Here is a 5,805-nt window from a genome sequence, read left to right on the forward strand (position 1 = left end):
TGTCAATAAAGTTGGCAGAAGTATTTTGAGGCAATTTGATTTTGATAGGGATACATTAAAGTTTTCCCCCTTCATATCTATATTATCACGTAGTAGTTTATTCCTTATACCCCCCCTTGTATTGCTAGGCGTGCATCTTCTTGGGAGGAAGACAAGACAAGTGCAGGTCTTGGATCACGTGCTGAGCTCTTTTGGGGGTACGTGGGTCCTTGAGCAATTAAGGGATTTGTATGCTTGATAATGTTAGTAGATTCCAACCTTATACTTCACAATTTATTCTCCCCCTTGCCATGATTGTGACTAAGTGCATCTTACAAGGAAGAGTTGCCTTGGGCAGCGTAGATTTCCCTTGGGACAGTGCATAGCCTATTGGGAGGCTTCCCAAGATTGTGGGTGTGGGTATGAGGAGCTAGATTAGTAGGTAGGATATGGGTAGTTAATAGAGTTAGGTGATAGTTAGTATAGGTGTTAGGTATTAGTGTTAGTTAATTTTAATTTTAAGTTAGTTTAATTAGTGTAATTTAGTAAATTGTTTTTAGTTAGTGGTTTATATTATGCTTTGTAATTACTTTATGTTGTTTGTTAATAATTTTGTTAGTTAGTTTAATTTATTTAAATTGTAAGTTATTTTAAATTTAGCATGTAGTTATAAATTTAAGTTAGTTTAGTATCAAATTTATATTAAATGTAATATAGTTTAGATTTTAAATTAGCTAGTATTTTTAAATATATATGTATTTTAATATAGTTTAGTTGCAATTATAGTTTTAATTTAGCATTAATTGAATTGGTGTTTGAATGGTGATTTTATTAGAATTAAAAGGATAAGTTTAAATTTTGTTATAAATTAAGTATCATGCTAAATTAATATTAAATTATAAGTTCTATCATCATTTAAATTGTGCAACTTTAGTTCTATACTAATATGTTTTTTAACTAGTTTAAATGTATTATTGATTTATAATTAGTTAGTAGGCATTAGAGTTAGTTAGTTGTTAGTAAATGAAATTTAAATTTAGTAAGATTAGATAGTTAATTTTTATGTTAAGATAGTCGAAATGTTTAAAGTTAATAAATTTTAGATATACATATTCAATTTTAATTTTAGTTATTTGTTTTTTTTCTTTAATTGACATTCCAATATTGATTAGATTGTCAATCGATATTTGTCTAAGAGATTTATAGTTGTTTTTGATTTGATATTTTCAATTAATTTAAAATCAAATACATTTACATTGTTATTTAAATAATTGTTTCATATTGTTGTAAGTTAATAAAATAACGTATCTTATGATCAATATCAATCTAATAACGAAAGCTTCAAAATCTTAACAATGTATTCCTCCACAAGAGTTTATAAACTTATGATGTAATGAAGCGAATCTTTTCTTGAAATGTGATCGCAAACTTATCAACTTGAGCATTATAATAATTATTAATTTTTTTTAAAAAAAATTGTGTGTGTTTTTACCCCACGGTTTGGGCATGACAGATTTGGACATTGGAGTGACCCTGTCAAATTCCTAAGCAAGCCTCATCACTTTGCATCATTCTCCTCCAGTTAATTTAATATTTTTATTCTTTATTTATGTTAGTTATTTCTATTAATTTAATGTTTATAATTTTTTTGGTATTTGTTAGTTATATATGAGTGTTATTAGAAATTATTAAAAAATTAGTATAGAATTTTAGAAAAATATTAATTTAGCATTAGAAAATAAATTTAGAATAAAATTAATGTTAAATTAAAAAAATATTAGAAAAAATTAGAAAAATAATAGTTTAAAATATTAGAAAAACATTAGAAAATATTTTTTTAAATGTTAATCTAAAATATCAGAAAAATATTAGTACAACATTAGGAAAGAAATTAAGAAAAATATTAGTTTTATTAGAAAAATATTAGAAAAAACATTACATTTATATTAGGAAAAATTAGAAAATATTTTTAAAAACATTAGTCTAGAAAATATTACAAAAATATTACAAAATATTAAAAAACAATAGTGTACTAGTAACGTAGAATATTAGGAAAAAAATTAGAAAAATATTAGTTTTATTAGAAAACCATTAGTTTGATTAGAAACAAATTTAGAAAAATATTAATTTTATTATAAAAACATTAGAAACAAATTACATTTAAATATTTAAAAAATATTAGAAAATATTAGAAAAATATTAGAAAATATTAATAAAAATATTAGTCTTGAAAATTAGAAAATATTAGAAAACCATTATAAAGTATTAAAAAAGCAATAGAGTAATTTTATTAGAAAAACATGACTTGAAATATTAAGAAATGTTAATCTACAATATTAAAAAATTAAACTAATATAACATTAGGAAATATTAGTATAATTTAACATTAAAGAAAATAAATTAGTATATAACATTAGAAAATATTAGAAAAAACATTACAAAATATTATAAAATATTTGAAAAAAATTTATAAAATTATTAGAAAAGACATTAAACAAAATATTAGAAAACAAAATTTAGAATTTTTTTTTTTTAAAATTTAGTGTAGAAAATTAGAAAATATTAGAACTCTATCTCCAACCCTTTAACACTAACCATAACCCTAACCCTAACTCAAACTCTAACCTAACTTGAAAATTCTTTAACCTTAATGTAACCCTAGAGTTTTGTAACTAAAATGGGCTAATGTAACCCTAAAATTGTAACGCTAATCTAATTCTAACTAAAAATTGAAACCCTTAAATCTAACTCAAACCTTAATCTAACTGAAAATCTTAATCTAATTGTAAGTCTATAAATCAAACCCTAACCAAAACCTAATCTAATTCAAACCCTAATCTGAATGAAACCCTAGAATTAAACTCAAACCCTAATCTAACTGTAACCCTGGAAATCAAACCCTAACCAAACCTCAAACCCTAATCTAATTCAAACACTAATCTAAATGAAATCCTAGAATGAAACCCTAATCTAACACAAACCCTAGAATCTAACCATAATCCTATAAATCAAACCCTAACCAAACCCTAATTTGAATCAAACCCTAATCATACCCTAATCTTTAACTCAAACACTAATCTAGAAATCAAACCGCAATCAAACCCTAATATAATCCTAACTAAAAACTCAAACCCTAATCTTTAAATCAAACCCTAACCAAAGCCTAATCTAACTCAAACCCTAATATAAATCAGACCCTTTAAATCAAATCCTAACTCAAACCTTAAGTAATGTACAACCATAACCCTAACCAAACCCCTTAATCTAAAACTCAAACCCTAATCTAAATCATTTGAACCCTAATCTTTAACTCAAACCCTAATCTAATTATAACCCTAATCGTAACTAAAAGCCTAACTTGAATTGAAACTCTAACCTAACTCAAACCCTAATATAAGATTCCTAACTTCAAACTCAAACCCTAATGTAATCCTAATTGAAAATTGAAACCCTAGAATCTAACTCAAACTCTAATGTAATCCTAAAACTAAAAACTCAAAACCTAATCTAATTCAAACCCTAATTTAAATGAAATCATAATTAAATCCTAATCTAACACAAACCCTATTCTAACTGCAACCCTATAAATCAAACCCTAACCAAACCCTAATCTATTCATGAAACCCTAATCATACCCTAATCAAACTAGGTAATCAAACTCAGATCCTAATCTAAATCAAACCTAAGTTAACTAAAACCCTAAATCAAACATTAAATAATGTACAACCGTAACCCTAACCAAACCCTTTAATCTAGAATTCAAACCCTAATCTAAATCATTTGAACCCTAATCAACCCCTAAATCTTTAACTCAAATCCTAATCTAATTGTAACCCTAACCTAACCCTAGAATCATAACTAAAACCCTAATCTAAGCCTTTAGAACTCAAATTGAAACCCTAATCTAACTCAAACCCTAATATAATCCTAACTTCATACTAAAACCCTAATCTAACTAAAACCCTAATATAATCATAACTAAAAATTAAAACCCTAGAATCTAACTCAAACTCTAATGTAATCCTAGAATTGAAAACTCAAAACCTAATCTAATTCAAACCCTGATTTAAACAAAATCCTAATCAAACCCTAATCTAACACAAATCCTAATCTAACCATAAGGTCCTATAAATAAAACCCTAACCAAACCCTAATCTATTTATCAAACCCTAATCATACCCTAATCTCTAACTCAAACCCTAATCTAAATCAAACTATAATCAAACCCTTAATCTAATCCTAGCTGAAAACTCAAATCCTAATCTAATCCTAACTAAAAACTCAAACCCTAACTCTAACTCTAACTCTCATGTATGATCATATAAGTATTGATGTGTTATAGATTATCAAGATATGATGTACGTAATTACATATCCTTTAAATAAAAATTGGTGTACTAGACTAGACACATGTACATATACATTATATCTGTATTTACAATATATATTAGCTCCATTGTTGTAGATATGACATCACATGATTAGCTTACTCACCATTACGAGGGCATTGATGAGGCTCTTGTTGTGACTCTTGTTGCGGCTCCTGTTGTAGCTCCTAATGCAATTCCTATTGTGGCTGCTAATGTAGTTCCCGCTATAGCTCCTAGTATAGTTCGTCATGTTGCTCATGGTGGGGCTCTTGTTGTATCTCCTAGTGTGGCTTCTAGTGCGGTTCTTGGTGCAGGTCCTGGTGTGGCTCTAGTATAGCTCCTGCTAGATGTCTTGTTGTGGCTCCTGCTAGAGGTTTTTCTACTACTCCTACTACGCCACCTCCATGCATTGATATCGATGCATTATTTGAATTTGCATAGCAAGAGGTGTAGAGATCAGAGCAGTCTATATATTGTCCTTTGATGATGGTTTATATACAGATATATGTGAAACTATATGTAGGAGTTTACAAGATCTCATTGCTAGATTTAGAGCTCATCGTTCATTTAACCTTGATGTATTAGCTGCCATATCTAAGCAGCTTAGAGCTGAGATTTCACGAGATGCATCTTTGACGATGTCAAGAGCGTAGCCCACAAAGACATCATCAAACAAGATTTGTTTCCATCCTATGAGGATACATAGGGCAGGGTGAGAGGCTATCGAGTGACATGATGCAGAGATCCTATTATCCCCAATATGATCTATCGACATTTTTTAGCCACACATGGTCATTATCCTAATAAACATCAGATACCTCTTTATTTTGCATAGCAATTGTATGGTGAGTTCCACATCGGGCTCAACGTAAACTACCTAGACATTCTAGATTATTACAGACAGGGGCATAATCTTATTGCATATTGTGACTAGTATCATAGTGCACAATGCTAGACACCTGTAGATGTGAGTCAATTTGTTGGATAGAGACTTCCACAAGTGACTCCATCACTAGCACTTATTGAAGATAGAGTTGTCATGACTTCCCAAAGGGGAGAAATTGACAAGTGTGGACACATTTTACTGCGGCTACTAGTGTCACATTTGATTCTCTTGGTCACTATATTCACACTCGATGGAGTCATCCAAGTCAACCATCTTCAGAGGCATCCAATAGCACTTTAGGCACCTTCATTGATGAGGCATATAGAGCTGCTAGACTACGAGTACCAGGCAATGTTCATGCTCTTTCAGGATAGCACACACATATGGATTTAGCGTTGTATTTTTCTGAGGATCTGTTTTAGAGTATTAGTTATATTTCTAATACATAGGGGATACCAATTAACTTGGTGATAACACCATTAGACACCATCAGAGCCCCATAGTTCCATAGGCACAAACCACACCAGTGACAATCACCACATAGCATGGCTCACAACATTATGCACTAGGC

Source organism: Cupressus sempervirens, chromosome 3 (genome assembly GCF_028749045.1).
Source record: "Cupressus sempervirens isolate cs-2001-9-10 chromosome 3, ASM2874904v1, whole genome shotgun sequence".
NCBI lineage: Eukaryota > Viridiplantae > Streptophyta > Pinopsida > Cupressales > Cupressaceae > Cupressus > Cupressus sempervirens.